The sequence below is a fragment of the Adiantum capillus-veneris genome, chromosome 27 (genome assembly GCF_014529385.1).
Source record: "Adiantum capillus-veneris isolate H3 chromosome 27, ASM1452938v2, whole genome shotgun sequence".
NCBI lineage: Eukaryota > Viridiplantae > Streptophyta > Polypodiopsida > Polypodiales > Pteridaceae > Adiantum > Adiantum capillus-veneris.
In genome coordinates this window covers 138,410,349-138,427,892 of record NC_140957.1, presented here as the reverse complement: position 1 = coordinate 138,427,892, position 17,544 = coordinate 138,410,349, and the positions used below count along the sequence as shown (strand labels likewise).

Genomic DNA, 17,544 nt, shown 5'->3' with positions numbered 1-17,544 from the left:
AACGCTACTACTCATATATACAACCATAAAGAGCCACCAACAGCTCATAAATGACAGCACCTAAGTGTATCCCCACTGGGTGGCGGTGGTGACCTGGCCACGATGTCCACTAAACCACCGTATCCCTGCCACATGTCGCTGGTCAGCGAGTGCGTCTAGTGTGAACCGACCAGACCAAAGACCATCTGTAAAGTCCAAACTGTACTAACTGTCCTGTGAAAGTGACACTGTAGCCTGCTACAGGTTGCCCGCCACAAGACCGCTTCCCGTCCCGGAGAGCGGAACTGAAGAATTGAAAGATTGGCAATCTACTGTTGGTGGTCGGATGATGGAGGAGGAGGAGGAGGCTGGTAGAAAGGTGGGTAAGGAGATGGAGGCCATGTGTATGGTGGGGGGTAGTGGCCATGAGGAGGGTACATTGGATATGGAGTGGCCACCCCATGAGCAGCAGCAGACTGAGTAGGGTGAGTAGGTGGGATAGGTGGAAACCCAGGAAAAGACGAGTAGGTTGAGATGGTGGAACAGGTGGTTGGAATCCAGGGAAGCTGTAGAAGTGCTGAGGGAAAGAGGTGGAGTGGGAGGGGGAGGCCATAGAGGGACCATGAAACTGTGATGAAGCCGATCCTGCTGGCTTAGACTCCATAGTGGTAGGATTTGTTTTCTCAGCTGCTTGAGAATCCCCTGAATGGGCTTTGGAAACATCCGTCTGTATCTGTGTTGCCATAGCAGGAACTTGCGTAGAAACCGGGGCTGTAGCTGTAGCTGTCTGTGAATGGCTACAGCTTGGTATTTGGCTCATGAGGGACACACTGTATGTACCACAGGAGAGAGGTCCTGAAGTGTGGCCATATCATTTGCCTCTTTTAACTGTATATGTTGAGTGCGGACAATATGTTTGAGATCCACTACCTGTTGAGTGAGAACCTTTATGCCACAAAACGGGAGCGTACACGAGCACTTAGAAATCTGAAAAATAAAATACTTTGCAAATGTGAGAGAAGGGAGAAGATCGACACAGTATTGGGGACCAGAAGATGGGCTAGTCTCCCCCGTCAAGAGTATTCTTTATTCAGGGAGAGTTCATATACAAGCACAAGAATCCGAGGAAACCCCTCCGTTCGGTAATCTTAGATCCGAAGGTCGTTCTTTTCCCGTGAAGGACTTAGGCACGAAGCCGTACTTTCCCGTAAGGGACTTAGGCGCGAAGCCGTACTTCCCGTGAGGGACTTCCCGTGAGGGAGGATTCCTGCAAAAACAACCACACAAAGCAATAGCTCGCAATGTGTATCAACAAATTATACCTGTAGCTCCTTGCTCGGAAAAGCGACCTCCGTACTCCGTCGTCACACGAACACTCGCTGAATTTCCTTCGCAATGACTGCTCCAAATTCTAGCGCTAACTCCTCCTACTGCTCCTGGCGTGTGTAAAACTGGAACGCTAACTGCCCTTTTATAGGCCCTTGCACCCGGCGGGAATAGGAGCCGAAAAGCAAAAGCCTAGCGCCCCTAGCGAGAGGAGAGAGAGAGATCGCTGAATTCAGCCAGCCTTGCGTAGGCTTTTTTTTGTAGAGTTTTAAACTAGGGTTTTTAGAGCATTGCTTTTTTTTATTATAAGAGGGCTGGTCACTTAAAAGTGACCGGCCACTTTATAAAATAAAGTCTGAACTTGTTTAAACTTTAAAAACTCACTCAGTTAGTGAAAACAATGCTACACGAACACATTCCAGGCATCCCCGGGTGCAGAACACGGGCACAGATGCAATGCAGACACAGACTCCTCGCGGGAAAGCATTTGCCCTCCCGCGAAAGTTCGTGCTTTTCGTAAAAAGCTTCTTTGAACCCATCTTTATTCTTGTGCTTGCGTTCTTACGCGTATTTTCTTACTCAGTTCGGATTTCCTCCTCAGCCTACGGAATGCCCCCTTTTTGATGCACCCGTCACCCATCATGTGATGCATCAGGGGCACTCGTAACCCGACCCTTTCCACCGAACTTACGGAAACTCCTTCGCGATGTTTACCGTCACCCATCAAATGACACATCAGAGTTGTCCGTTCTTGATGGCGCTTCCTGTAGCTACAATCTTTTAACAGTTCTTAGTGTACACAATAAAATATCCTAGAGAAAGAAATTAATCATTAAAAATTAGAAAATAGTCCAATTAGCAACATCCCTCTGGCTGCTAAACAGTTGACCTCAACTGTAGTGCTTGAACATATACCTCCAGTATCTCGGGATAAGCTACTAATTCCTCCTGCGTCATCCACTAAGCATCTAGATTCGAATAGTTCTTAAACTTAACCAAATACTTCCGTGTTATTTTTCCGGACTTAAGGGACCGCTCCTGATGACTTACTATCTGTTCCGGTTGGAGTATTTCTTCTGTTTCCTCAACCTTAGGAGGTTCCTCAGCACTAGGCTGACTCGGAGGCGGTCCCACATACGGCCAGAGTAAACTCACATGGAAAGCATTATGGATCCTCCAATTAGGCGGTAGCTCTAATCGGAAGGTGACATCATTCACTTGCTCAGTGATCTTAAATGGCCCATAATAACGGGTAGAAAGTTTTACCACCTTCCCCTTATGAGACGCTTGTTTCTTAAGTCTTGCCTTCTCAAACTTGAGTAAGACTAACTGTCCGACTGTTAAGTCTAGATTCCTCCTGTGCTTGTCTGCAGCTTTCTTATGCTTTTCCTGAGAGCGTAGAATAGCTCTCCTAACTTGCCCGTAGGCTGTGTCCAAATCCCGGACAAATTTATATGCAAAGATCTTATCCTTAGTTAAAAGGATCGGTGGAAGCAAAGGCTTACCATAGAGAATCTCAAAAGGTGCTTTCCCCGTCGATGAGTGTATGGTATTGTTATACGCATACTCGACAAGAGGCAAATATTTCTCCCAGTCAGATTGCCGGTCTGACACATAAGCTTTTAACATATCCAATACTGTGGAATTGGCTATCTCACTTTGCCCGTCCGTTTGAGGATGGTAGGCAGATGAAAAATTCAACTTCGTACCAAGATTATCCATCAAGGCACGCCAAAAATTTCTGGTCATGCGAGGATCTCGATCACTCACAATAGACTTTGGCATTCCATGATGCTTAAAGATCTGTGCCAGAAAAACCCTAGACATATGATCTGCTTTGATCGTTTTCTTGACTGGTATAAAGTGTGCTTGCTTGCTAAACCTGTCCACAATGGTCCATATCGCGTCATTTCCAGTCTGAGTTCTAGGGAGGTCCATGATGAAGTCCATGGCAATACTTTCCCAAGGTTCATTAGGCACAGGCAATGGTTGTAGCAACCCAGGCGTCTTATGCCGATCATACTTCACTTTTTGGCAAACCAAGCATTCCCTGACATACTTATCAATGTCTGCTTTAAGGCTAGGCCAAAAGAAAGATCTTTCCATTGCTAAGTTCGTAGGGAGAATACCCCGATGACCCGCATAAGGCGAAGCGTGTGCTTCATCCATGATCTTCTTTCTTAATGGTTCCGCCACACATATGGCCTGATGGTGGTAGAGATAACCGTCCCGAATGGAATAGGGAAACTCATTCTCTCCACGATGTAGCTTTCCCCAAACGGTGGAGAAGTCTGGATCATTCGGATACAAATCCGGTAGTGCTTCTAATTCTTGGTGATACACCGAAGTGATAGCGTTCACCCTTGGCCGCCTAGACAATGCGTCCGCGACCACATTCTTACTCCCAGCCGTGTGAAGGATCTGGAAGTGAAACATAGACAAAAAGTTTGCCCATCTCATTTGCTTCTCAGATAGTTTCCTTTGCGTAAGAAAATACCGCAAACTCTGGTGATCAGTCTTGATCACAAAATCCGCTCCTAGAAGATAGTGCTTCTAGTTGGATAAGGCATGAATCACAGCCGTGAGTTCCTTTTCGTAGATTGATGCATTCAACTCTGTATCCTTGAGCCGTCTGCTTTCGTAGGCCACTGCATGGCCTTCTTGGTTTAACATTGCTCCGATGCAATCTCCTGACGCATCGCAGTGAACCTCAAATGGTTTCCTTAAGTCAGGCACTATCAAAATAGGTCCATGGCTTAGCAAGTACTTGAGCCGATCAAAAGCTCCTTGTTGTCTCGATCCCCATCTGAAAGGAATCTTCTTCTTTGTCAAATCATGAAGTGGTCCTGCTACATGGGCAAATCCTCGGACAAACCTTCGATAATACGAACATAATCCCAGGAAGCTACGTACATCATGTACCGTAGTGGGAATAGGCCAATCTTCTACCACTCGGATCTTGGCAGGATCCATACTCACTTGATTGTGAGAGACTATATGGCCGAGATAGTGTATCTCTGAGAGAAAGAACTCGCTCTTCTTTGCATTCACATGCAACTCATGCTTTCACAATTCTTGAAACACTAGGTCCAAGTGCTTCCGATGTTCCTCTTCTGACTTAGAGAAGATGAGTATGTCGTCAAAGAATACTCCCGTAAAAGCTCGATACGGGCTGGAAATGCGGTCCATCATGCGATTGAATGTCGCAGGAGCATTGGTCAAGCCGAAAGGCATTACCAAAAATTCATATAGTCCAAAGGTTGTGCGGAAAGCAGTCTTATGGACATCCTCATGGGCGATCCGTATCTGATGATACCCACTCTTTAAGTCTATGCGACTAAAGACACTTGCACCCTGCAACTTATCAAGTATAACATCAATCCGAGGGATCAGAAAGCGATTCTTGACCGTGATCTTGTTTAAAGACCTATAGTCTATGCACATTCAAAACGTGCCATCTTTCTTCTGCACCAGTAGAACTGGAGAGCAATAGGGTGAAGCACTTGGCCGTACTAACCCTTTCTCTAGAAGCTCGTTGACTTGCTTCAAAATTTCCTCTTGCTGAGCAAGACTCACCCGATAAGGGGGTTGATTGGGAGGCGAGCTACCCGGTATGAGATCTATGCGGTGATCTTCCGGGCGTACTGGAGGTAGTTCATCAGGGAGTGTTTCTGTGAAACAATCTTTGTACTTTTCAATAAATTGAAAACGCTTAATTTCCAGACTAGAGAGTGAATCCCCACTAGTTTTATCCTTCTCACGTGCAAAAATCAAGTAAGCAGAAACACACTTCTTCATTTCTTTCTTAATGGAGATATGACTTACAATTGGGAATTGCCAATCTCCTACATCAGCATGAATCTTTATTTTCTTACCCCCATGATCAAAAGTGAGGGTCTTTTCCACATAATCAGGGACAGGTGTCATGTGGAAGCGCCATGGCATACCCAAGATGATATCACATCCCTCGATGGGTGCCATCAGAAATGATTCGCGGTCCTTGTACTCGCCAATCCGAAGATTGAGCTGTGGCACAAACGTTCTGCAGTATCCAGGGAGATGAAGTTATCCATGGATCCTGGATCATAAAGAATCAGTACTCGCTGGTTGTTCAAAGACCCCCAGCCCTTCAGAAGCTGATGCTTCCCTTTCTCCGTTTCTGTGTTTCCTTGAACATCTGGAATTGAGTTCGAGCTTGGTGGAGCGGGTTCCTTGCTTGCTTTATCTTGCCTCGTAGAGGCTTGTTCTTGCCGTTGCTGCTTTAGAGGGCAGTCCGGCTTCATATGTCCTTTCTCTCCACAGTAGAAGCATCTTCCTTCCTCTCTGAAGGTTTGGAGTTGAGTAGGAGAGAGATACTTAGTTCGCTTGCCATTGCCCTCTGGCTTTTTAGAATGATCATGGTCCCTAGATGGAGGACGTTGTCTTCCTTGGCCCCCTTGGTCATCGTAGACCCCTCTGTCTCGCACGGTAAGTGCTATGCTCCATTTTTCTGGGCGTCCCAGTCGAGTGCAAATCCTCAGCAATGATTGCTGACTCCATCATCCTCTGAAGAGTGTCATGCGGATACACTTTCATACTCTTTCGAAGCTGCGGTTGGAGACCCGCTTCGAACTTTCGTTTCTTTTCCTCGTCGGCAATCTTCATGAAGGGAGTGACCTTCAGAAGAACCGACCAATACTTGTCCACATAGGTCGTGACTCTCTCATGTTCCTTCTGGGCGAGCCAGTCCCATTCCTTCCGTATGTCCTGGGGTGGAAGAAACTGTTCATAAAATTCAGATTTGAATCTCTCCCAAGTTCTGGCCTGAGAACCTTCCAGAATCTTGGCTAACCACCAATTACTGGCCATTTCCTTGAGGTGCATCCCCACATGGCGCAATTTGGATCTTTCTGTGAAGTGCCCATTTGTAAAGGTGACTTCAAACTGTTTGATGAAGGACAGTGCTTTGGATATATCTCTCCGTCCGTTGTAGGTTTCGAACTTGATGTCCTTGTCACCCGATTTGAAGACTCTCATGCGATGTTGAGACTTGCGACCATGCTTCTTGAATCGAGGCTTATCTTCAGGTTGATGTAGGGTAGTAGTAGTAGCGGCTTCCTTCTTCTGGCGAGAAGATTGAGAAGTAGAAGTATAATCAGGGGAGTAAGATGGAGATGAAATAGAGATGTCCTTGCTCTCGTCTAGCAAAGAGAGCGCTTTTTCCTGGCCTTTCCTTGGAGTAGGCCGTTCATTCCGATCGGAACATCCTTTGTGCACCTCGGCATGTTCTTCTTCTCTTTCTTCCTGTGGTCTGATGCCAACAGTGTGGTCTGGATGCCCGGCTGCATCGGTTCCATTCGTTCTCTTCATTCCGCCCAAGAGCTTTTGGACATCTGGCAATAGTAAGATTTGTTGCAAATCCGCAAGCTGAGCTCGCACTTGTTGAAGCTCCTCTTCAACGCTTCTCCCTTGGCTCGACATGGTTCTTCCCGTTCTTCCCGGAATGGTCCTTCTTTGCAGAGAAAGAGAGGAGTCCGAGCTTTGATACCACTGTCACAAAACGGGAGCGTACACGAGCACTTAGAAATCTGAAAAATAAAATACTTTGCAAATGTGAGAGAAGGGAGAAGATCGACACAGTATCGGGGACCAGAAGATGGGTGGTCCCCCCCCGTCAAGAGTATTCTTTATTCAGGGAGAGTTCATATACAAGCACAAGAATCCGAGGAAACCCCTCCGTTTGGTAATCTTAGACCCGAAGGTCGTTCTTTTCCCGTGAAGGACTTAGGCACGAAGCCGTACTTTCCCGTAAGGGACTTAGGCGCGAAGCCGTACTTCCCGTGAGGGAGGATTCCTGCAAAAACAACCACACAAAGCAATAGCTCGCAATGCGTATCAACAAATTATACCTGTAGCTCCTTGCTCGGAAAAGCGACCTCCGTACTCAGTCGTAACACGAACACTTGCTGAATTTCCTTCGCAATGACTGCTCCAAATTCTCAGCGCTAACTCCTCCTGCTGCTCCTGGCGTGTGTAAAACTGGAACGCTAACTGCCCTTTTATAGGCCCTTGCACCCGGCGGGAATAGGAGCCGAAAAGCAAAAGCCTAGCGCCCCTAGCGAGAGGAGAGAGAGAGATCGCTGAATTCAGCCAGCCTTGCGTAGGCTTTTTTTTGTAGAGTTTTAAACTAGGGTTTTTAGAGCATTGCTTTTTTTTATTATAAGAGGGCTGGTCACTTAAAAGTGACCGGCCACTTTATAAAATAAAGTCTGAACTTGTTTAAACTTTAAAAACTCACTCAGTTAGTGAAAACAATGCTACACGAACACATTCCAGGCATCCCCGGGTGCAGAACACGGGCACAGATGCAATGCAGACACAGACTCCTCGCGGGAAAGCATTTGCCCTCCCGCGAAAGTTCGTGCTTTTCGTAAAAAGCTTCTTTGAACCCATCTTTATTCTTGTGCTTGCGTTCTTACGCGTATTTTCTTACTCAGTTCGGATTTCCTCCTCAGCCTACGGAATGCCCCCTTTCTGATGCACCCGTCACCGATCATGTGACGCATCAGGGGCACTCGTAACCCGGCCCTTACCACCGAACTTACGGAAACTCCTTTGCGATGTTTACCGTCACCCATCAAATGACACATCAGAGTTGTCCATTCTTGATGGCGCTTCCTGTAGCTACAATCTTTTAATAGTTCTTAGTGTACACAATAAAATATCCTAGAGAAAGAAATTAATCAATAAAAAATAGAAAATAGTCCAATTAGCAACACTTTATGCGATCTTGAGCCTGAGCAATTAACATGTCCCTATCCATTGCTCGTTGAAGATGGCTGCGCACTTCCCTTTGCATACTGTCATAGACAGCGCGATGCAGACCGTTGGTACCTTGCAATGAGAGGGCTGCATCCATAATCGTCGAAATGGCTCTTTTGTCCGCATCTAAAAGTCTATTGGCTTGAGGCGCAAAATTGGCAAACATGTTAGGTTGCCCACATGTGGGTGTCCCAGAGCTAGATGCCCCTGCAGTATCAGTAGGTGCCCCTGCACTAAGAGTAGTACGTGGTGCTGCCGACACAAATGGAGGTTGTGTTTTGGTGCCTGCAACACTACTCACAAGAGGTGGTGTGAAAGTAGAGGTGGCCACATAAGTAGTCATGCCCACTCTTGGTGTTGCAGTATTGACGTCAGAGATTTTGACCTGTGATTCAGAGAAGGGTAGTATTGCTAGCTGCTCAGTCGAATCTTTTTGTACTTTTGCCCTCTTGCGCAAGGTGCCTTTCCCTTTGGCCATTTTGGAACGGCCTTATTCTTGTTCTTTGGCTTCATTTTGCAGGGTGAGAACAGCGGTTGCATCTCCCTTTTGCTGCATAATTTGCACTACCCAATACATAATAGGGGCTGCATAGCAATTGAACCTCTCCGCTTTCCGTTTACGTTGAGTCGGAAATTGCTTTGCCCTGTCCTGTAGCGCTCTAAACAGCAGACGGTGAAACGGATACGGCAGGCGGTGGTAGAGACAAAAAAAAGCATCGCATATGCCTGGAGAACCTGGAGAAGATGGAACTACTGCTCTTTCCAGTGCGCGTAGTAAAAAATAATACTGTAAAATTGAATACCGCTGCTGACTACTGTGATAGTCTGCATGTGAGTGCAGCAACAGTTCCTGGCATGCATTTGCAGTGTCTTCTGGGGAGAGATTCGAGAAGGTTTTGGTGGCGGGCAAAGGTGCCAACACATTCAATATTCCCATAGCCTGTCCGATATGCTCCACTGTAAGTGTAATTCCATTTAGCTTTGGAAAAGTAAGCAAGAGGGCACTTAGCTTGGCACTGGACCTTGTGCAGGACAAATGGGCCTGAGCCAAATTTTGGGGACCCAGGTGTATCATTTGCTGCTGAGAGAACACATCTTTGAGTGCCGGGTTTGGCGCCTGTAAATGATAGATCATTAGTAAGGGTACCTTCGAGATGGCACCAGAAGGGCGAGGCACCTGGAGAGTGGTGACCTTGCCAGCAGTGACTGATTGGGGTGAATCTTCCTCAGAAGATTCTCCTGAAAGTTGCTCTGAACTAGGAGTATAGTTTGATTTATTATCAGAGCTATCCCCAGAGGAGGCGGAGAACTCTTCCTCGGACTGTAGGTGCGGCTCTTGATTCCTAGTACGAACCGTCTTGATACAATATACCCGAGAATCTGCAACTGATGAATTCTTAAAAACCTGTATTCTTAAGTCCTCACTGTAGCAAGAGCAAGGTCGAGATCAAGCTGCCGTTATCAAGGAGCACGGAGAGATAGGAACGCCGGAGAGAGAGAGGAACACCTGGAGATGGATGAGGAACGCTTGGCGATGGCCAGAGATGTTGGCGATGGAAACTGACGGAAGGCAGAACCAACGCTTGAATTTATAGATGTTATCTGATTTTTCTTTTTGCTTTTCGCTGGGCAGTGCTTTTCGCAGGGAAAATTAAAGCATTTTAAGTATGCTTTAGCGCATTATTTGGCTTGCTTTAGGCGGTGGAAGCCACGGGCGAGGGTAGCGGGGAAAGGCGAGGCGAGATGGCCAGGCCCGGAGGGCGAGGGCGATGGGAAGAGGGCGAGAGTGAGGAGATAGGGGAGGGCGAGAGGCGAGGGCGAGGGAAGGTTCAAGGGCGAGGGGCGAGGGGAGAGGGTAAGGGCGAGGGCGAGGAGATAGGGGGAGGGCGAGAGGCTAGGGTGAGAGGAGGGGCAAGGGCGAGGACGAGGGGAGGGGCAAGGGCGAGGGGTGAGGGGAGAGGGTAAGGGCGAGGGCGAGGGCGAGGGGAGGGGCGAGGGGCGAGGGGAGAGGGTAAGGGAGAGGAGCGAGGGTTGAGAGGAGAGGGCAAGGGCGAGGGTTGGTGGCGAGGGTCAGGGAAGCAAGGCTTCAGGGCGAGGTCACATGAATATTTTCGAGGCAATCAGAAGCAAATTGAGTGAGTGAGAGGACATCAGAAGCACCAAACAGGCAAAGGGACTAGCAAAGCAAGAGCAGGGAAGATTCCCGGAATCGAAGATCATCTAACCCCTCTGAAAGAATCCGTGGTAGATAAAACGCGGAGTAATATTGCTAGTGACCATGGTACCTTCATAAATACCCAATTCAAGAACACTAAGGCTTACATGCATAGCAAAAGAACTTAGTGTCACTTGAGACACTATAGATCAACAGAATTTTGTGCTTTGTAAAAGGGCATGAGTCGGGTTGAGCTAGTGGGTAGGTTAAGCCCAAGACTAGAATCATTCTTACAGACAGAAGAGGGGTTACATAGGATACAGACAGAGAGTGAAGACGGAGAGTGAAGGAGAGGGTTTTCCCAATTCTAGAATCAAGCCCATTGAACACAACAGAGTCAGCAGAAGGAGAGCTGTATAAGGAGAGGGTGTATGAGATAGGATGAAAAAGAACAGCAGGGATGTCGAAGATAGTGATATAGAAGATATTTAAGGGTTCAGGAGTCGGCGAAGATCAACAGTTGATTTTAGACCGTTGATCGTCAGCTTCAGCATGATAGCATTTGATCCTAGATCCATTGACTAAAGGCAGCGGAACTCCTTCAAGGGTGGCTAATTGTACAGCCCCGTGGGGTAGAATCTCCATCACCTTATATGGTCCTTGCCATGCTGGGACCAACTTCTTTGCTTTTTTCAGATACTTAGCTTGATAAAGTAGCACCAGTGCTCCTTGTGTTATTTGCGGCTTTCTGAGATGGCGATCATGCCAGGCTTTGCGACGAAGCTGCTCTGCTTCAAGAGCCAAAGAAGCCAAACTTCAGCTTTCATCCAGAAGGAAAAGACGAGAGACAGATGCCGACCCCAAATCTCCATTGGCACGCAGACTGCCGACTCGTGGAGATCCTGAGTTGAATTCGAAGGGTGCTATCGCTTCCAAAGCGAAAGCTAATTGAAATGGGGTGTGATTGGTTGTGGCTTTGAAAGAAGTTCGATATGCCCAAAGGGTGCCGTGGATAGCTTGAGCCCAAGTCGAAGGATGAAGATGACATGCTTTCCGCAGAAGTGCTTTCAGAACCTTATTAGCGCTCTCGGCCTGCCCGTTTGCTCTAGGGTAATAGGAACAAGATTTTCGGTGAAAAATCTTGCAGTGGGCAAGCAAGGTTGAAATCGTTTCATTCACAAAGTGACTATTCCTATCACTGGTGATTTCCAAGGGACATCCAAACCTGCACAAAATATTTCCGTAGAGAAACTTGGCTACCGTAGTGCCAGTGCAATTCGTTGTTGCCAGTACCTCTGCTCCATTTGTTGCATAATCTGTAGCCACTAAGGGATACTTTCGATTACCTGGTTGGGCGGAGGGAGTAATTGGACCTACAAAATCAATGCCCCATCTCTCAAAGGGCTGCCATGCCATCGAGACCTGCAGAGGACGGTTTGACTGCTTGCTTGGTTTAGGGCCACAACGCTGACACACATCACATACTTTTACATAGGCAATTGCATCTCGAAAAATATAGGGCCACCATAAGCCACACTGGAGAATCTTCTGGGCATTAATATGACCAGGGTAATGGCCACCACTGGGACCACTGTGGGCATCCTCCAAAATATACTCGACTTCATTAGGGGAGACACACAGCCTCAGAACACCATCCTGTCCTGACTTGTATAGCTGGACCCCAATCAGAGTCAATGGCCTAGACTTCAACAACAGTCGTCTCTTCTGTAGTGGAGAAGTGTTCTCTGAGTACACGCCGGTAGAAAGCAGATGCAAAACATCGCCGTACCATTCCGGAGTGGTATCCACCTTAAAGAGACTGCTATCTGGGAAATCGTCAGCAACCCCCGTTGCTTCTTCACCCGTGTGAATGCGAGAGAGGTGGTCGGTAAGGACATGATGTTTGTCAGGCCTGAGTACCACTTCGAAATCAAATTCTTGAAATAAGAGTAGCCATCGCCATACTCGACCTGCAACTTGCGGCTTGTTGAGCAGATGGGCATGGTGATCAGTAATATTGTGAAGTGGACCCCTAATAAATAATGCCGAAATTTTTGCAGAGCATACACAATAGCCAAACCTTCCCTTTCTGTGGTGCTATAGTTGCGCTCTGCCTTGGTGAGTAGACGACTTGCATAGTGAACAGGGCGATCCAGGTTGTACTCCTTACTAGGCTGAGTCGGCACAACCCCCATAGCCAGTTGACTGGCATCAATATGCACATGAAAAGGGAGAGACCAATTTGGAGCCACTAGGATAGGCGCTTCAGTGAGGCGTTTTTTGAGGTATGCAAAAGCTTCAGTCTTTGCATTCGACCATTGAAAGGGAACAGTAGCACTGGTTAGGCGGGTTAGGGGTTGAGCCACCTGTGCATACATGCATATAAACTGGCGATGATAGCCTGTATGGCCTACAAAGCTTTGCACCCCTTTTGGGTTGATGGGAGGTTGTAACTTTAAGATTGCCACGATTTTCTCTGGGTCAGGCGCTAAGCCTTTAGCAGATACCACATGGCCTAGAAGTGTGCCCTCAGTGACCAAAAAATGACATTTGTTAGGATTTAGCTTTAGGCGTGCCTCTCGGCATCTGAGGAAGACAACAGAGAGTTGAGCGAGGTGTTCCTCTAGATTTTCCACTAGGGTTGAACATTGAGCACCTGAGAAGGTCGAAAAATCGTCCATGAAGATGCGAAGATGATATGTAAGCAGAGGACAAAAGATGAGATATACCGTCCAATTGAAAGGAGGTAGAGAGTTTTTCAACCCAAAGACATTCTAGTGTATATAAAAATACCCCAGGGAGTCACAAAGGCCGTTTTCAGCTCATCACCTGGATGGATGCCCAACTGATTGTATCCACTAAATCCATCCATGAAACTGTACAATACATGCCCTTCTACATCTTCAAGTACACGCTCAGTGAAAGGTGTGGGGAAACCATCTGGGATAGTTACCTTATTCAGAGCGCAGTAATCTACGCACACACGGATTTTATTGGACTGCTTCTTAGGAGCTATCACCATGGGTGATAACCACTCAGAGTGCTCCATAGGTACAATGATCCCTGCCTCTTGCATTTTTTCTAACTCTGACTTGACCGCCTCAGCATACTTCCGGTTGAGCTTGTAAGCTCGGCCTCTTACAGGCTTAGCCCCTTCAACCAGAGGTACAGTGTGGACACCCAATTCTGGTGGGATCCCCTCCAAATCCTTGTAGGACCAGGCAAAAACATCTTTAAAAGAGTGTATAAAAGAGACTACCTGATTGAGTAACGCGGGACGCTCCCATAACCAAGCTGCTAAGAGTAGGTGCTGAGGGTTGTTAGGATCTCTCAGGTTGACTTCTTTGACCGGGTCAGGAGGTGTAGCTGGAGAGGGTGCTTTTGAAGATGAGAAGTGAGTTGCCTCTTGGAGCTTCAAGACATCATGTGCTGGTGTTTGATCGATTGGAAACTCCGCATACTCTTCTTGTAACCATCCTGGTGGAAGCTCCTTGAAAGGTAAATCTTCAGACCCAGACATAACAGAGTGCTTTTGAAGGGGCGGGGTGTCCCACTTGGGAGATGTTAGAGGAAGGGGGAGATCTTTGGCGAGTTCATGCAGAGGAGATTTCTTCCCCCTTCGGTGATGTGTTATAGGTTCCCCGAGGCCGACGGCTTCCATCGGAGGATCATTTGAATCATGAGAATTTGGGGTAGACACACTTACTTCTTCGACTGGTCCACTGTCTGCTGTAGGACTTGGGACATTTGTGTCCGCCTGAGGAGTTGGGAGAGAGAGTGTTACCGGCATAGGTGAGTTTTGAATAGAGACCACATAGCATGGCAGCAGGTCTTCGTCAGACCCGTCAGGTGGATGGGCTGCTGAAGGTCGGGGTTGGACTTTACTGACAATGAGCTTTGATAAGCCACTGGATCCATCCCTCCTTCGAGCCGGATTGGTTGCATTGGGGAGCCAGGAGTATGTATCCACATGGCGTGTTTCCCTAATCATGAAGTGCCTTAGTATGCCGCAACCATGGTCTACCAATCAGCAAAGGAAATCCTAAGCTAAATGTGAAGTCTTGTACCCTCAAAGGCACCTTCTCTACTATGCCCACAGGGTAGACTGTCCTCGGTTCTGCCAATGTAACAGTGAATGGAGCAGGGCGGGTAGGCTGCAGACCTAAGGTCGACATAGTAAATTGTGGCAGTAGATTGATCCCAGATCCACCATCCACTATGATGCTGAGAATTGATGCCCAAGAATAGATACAGTGAGACGAGGACTTTTGTAGTCGGTGAGGGGAGCAGCTGGATATAAAATCATGTAGGACTCCAAGGGCTGCACAGGTAGGTGCCCGCCACTAGGCCCTATACCAGGGTACAGAGACTGAATTATTGAGAGGGTGTCACTTCTTTGGGTTGCATCTAGGTGGAGCATCTCATAAAGGGACAGTTGTTGAAAGGTGTTCTTCAAGATTGCTTCCGTTGTGGGGTTAGCTCTTAATATCTGGGCCTCCTCGGAAACTTTGACCCGTTGCAAGTCAGCCACTGCTGCGAGGAAGGCTCCATCAATGTCCGAAAGCATAGAGATTGGCCTATTCTTTTCACCACTTAAGGGTTCGACAGTTTGATCAGGTTGCGGTAGTGATGGACGAGATGGTCCTGTTGGCAAGCTTAAACCCAGGGCTGCTCTTTGTGCCCGAGTGAGCACGCCAGCGGGCTCTGCCACTTGTTGTGGCCGAACTGTATCTGTAGCAGGTGCTGGTTGAGGGGTGGTGTTCACTGTGATTAGATTGATCTTCGGGAATGTGAACTCTTGTTGGTTTTGAGTCGGGCATGAAGATGAGGATGCCCTTTGCTTAGGACAATCCTTACTGTAGTGGTTCTTAGACTCCGGACAATGTCTGCAAGGAGGAGACTCTTCAGATAAAGGGCACTTACTTTGGTAATGCTTATATTCACCGCATCTGTAGCATAAGATTGGCCGATTAGACGGACGAAACGGGGGACGAGGTAGTCGCTGCTGTTGTTGCTGCATGGAGCTGGAGACTGAGGCGTAGAAGCTTTGGGGAACCGAGGGAGTACTAGCATGATAAAAGCTGGGGGATGCAAAGTTGTTGTGCATACCTTGCTGCATAGGAGGTGTTGTCAGCAGAGGTGGCAACGGGTTTTGATGGCCATCGGGTGAGACCATGTTGGATGTAGGTGCTAGCCCTTGTTGAAGAGAAGGACCTAGACTTTGTTGTATTTGCCGCAATCCTTTGATATAGTAACAATCCTTGTCTTCGTGCCCGGATTTTTCGCAGAAGTGGCAATAAGCTCGAAGGGGACAATCTTGTGGAGGATGTCCTGGAGAGCGATAAGAGCTGCACCATACCATAGCTTTAGTCTCCTGCTGAGACCAAAGCTCTTCTAGCTCTCTCTTGATTTGATCCAAAGCCTCAAGATGCGATGGTTTCTCTTGTCTAAGAGAGATTGATTTCTCTTCTTGGAGAGCGCGTTGTAGTTTTAGGGCTTCAAGTTCTCTGCGCATAGAAGTCAATGGATCAACAGGACTACTTTCCGAGAACACAGAGGGAGTCTCTATGTGAGGGGAGTTGTTGAACAACTTCCTAGCCCCCTCTATCCTAGTAGCAGTTGCGATGAATTCCTCTATAGTGGCGTCGGGTCGGAGGCTCTCTCGGAGTTTTTGCTGAGAGGTTTTGGGGAGCGCCTTCTCCACCCACTTCTTAACCATGAATTCACCGGGTTGCTAGGGAAGCTTGGCAACCAGAGACTTGGTTCTAGTCATAAGCTTTGCAAAAGTCTCCTCTGGTTGGAGCACCATGTTGGCCAACTCATCCAACACTTTCTCTTGGTAGTCACTTGGCCTGAAAGCTGCATAGAACTGTTGTCTTAAGGCTGCCCAAGTTGCAAAATGGTTCTCTGCAAACTGGTTGTACCATTTGTCTGCTAAGCCGTCTAAGGTGGATGGAAAAAGTACCAAATAAGCATCTTCTCTGTTAAGACCATGACCCCTACAGAGAGATACGAACCTCCTTGCATAGTCGTCAACATCTTCTGAAGCGAGTCCTTTGAAGGTGAGGAACTTGATGTTTACATTGGCCAACACACTAGCCAACGCCTCCATGGCTCCTTGCTGAGCCTGTTGCTCAATAGCTTGGTGTAGCAGAATAGGGGAGAGCTTTACCGGAGAAGGTGATCTGGAAGATGTGGAACCCGATGAAGGGATGGGGGATGTCGTATGTGGAGGTATGGGTGATGAGGTTAATGGACTTCTACTAGGTACCAAAGGTCGTCTTCTCTTATAGTACTGCAGAGGGCTCAGTAGTGCGCTTTGACGCTCGACTGACCGCCTTGTATGTGTCCTGCAGTGACCACCAATCCAACCAAGCTTTGGGCAAGAAGACCCTTAACTGTGGGCTGAACAACACAGCTCTAGACCAGCACAAGTGAGGATAGTGACTAGACCACCTGGTCCAGGACCAGTGACTAGACCACCTAGTTGGACCACGACGAGGAGGACTCGACCAGCGCGAGGAGGACTGGACCAGGACAAGCAGGGACTAGACCAAGACCCGGGACGAGGACGAGGACTGGTTGGACCAGGGTGAGAGAGGACTAGACCAGCAGATTATCTACACAATGCAAGCAAGTGGGCGAAGCTAGGTAATAACCAACTAGCTTCACGATTTGTATCTCAACAAAGAGTGAGACTTCATTTGAGGTCCCATCGTGATCGCCAAAATTAGAGCACCTGTAGCGCGGATAATGTGTCGTGCTCTCTACAGTGGGTGGTCCTCAGTGCAATGTGCGTGACCATCTCACTCAAACAGACTGAAAAGAAAGGAAACAATAGACATCAACTGAGCTCACAAAGACACAACAACAGACCAGAACATATGACTCGACTATCTCAAAGAACTGATACAGACTCTGGCATGGCAGCACACTGAGCTCCAGCCCAGGACTCACAGGTACAATTGGGGTGTCGAGGCTCAGATGTGTCAGGATGGTGAAGACGTGTTTTGTGTATAGACTCACTCTAGACGACTACGTCCAGATAATCCTGACCAAAACGCTACTACTCATATATACAACCATATAGAGCCACCAACGGCTCATAAATGACAGCACCTAAGTCTATCCCCACTGGGTGGCGGTTGTGACCTGGCCACGATGTCTACTAAACCACCGTATCCCTGCCACGTGTGGCTGCCCAACGAGTCCGTCTAGTGTGAACCGACCAGACCAAAGACCAACTGTAAAGTCCAAACTGTACTAACTGTGCTGTGAAAGTG

The 17,544-nt window shown here is 47.8% G+C and overlaps 1 protein-coding gene across 1 annotated transcript in view; it reads left to right on the top strand.

Moving 5' to 3' along the window:
• Window positions 1-17,544, top strand: part of PNG1 (peptide-N-glycanase 1) — a 200,728-nt gene that overhangs the window by 54,088 nt on the left and 129,096 nt on the right. The gene's annotated exons all lie outside the window — the stretch shown is intronic.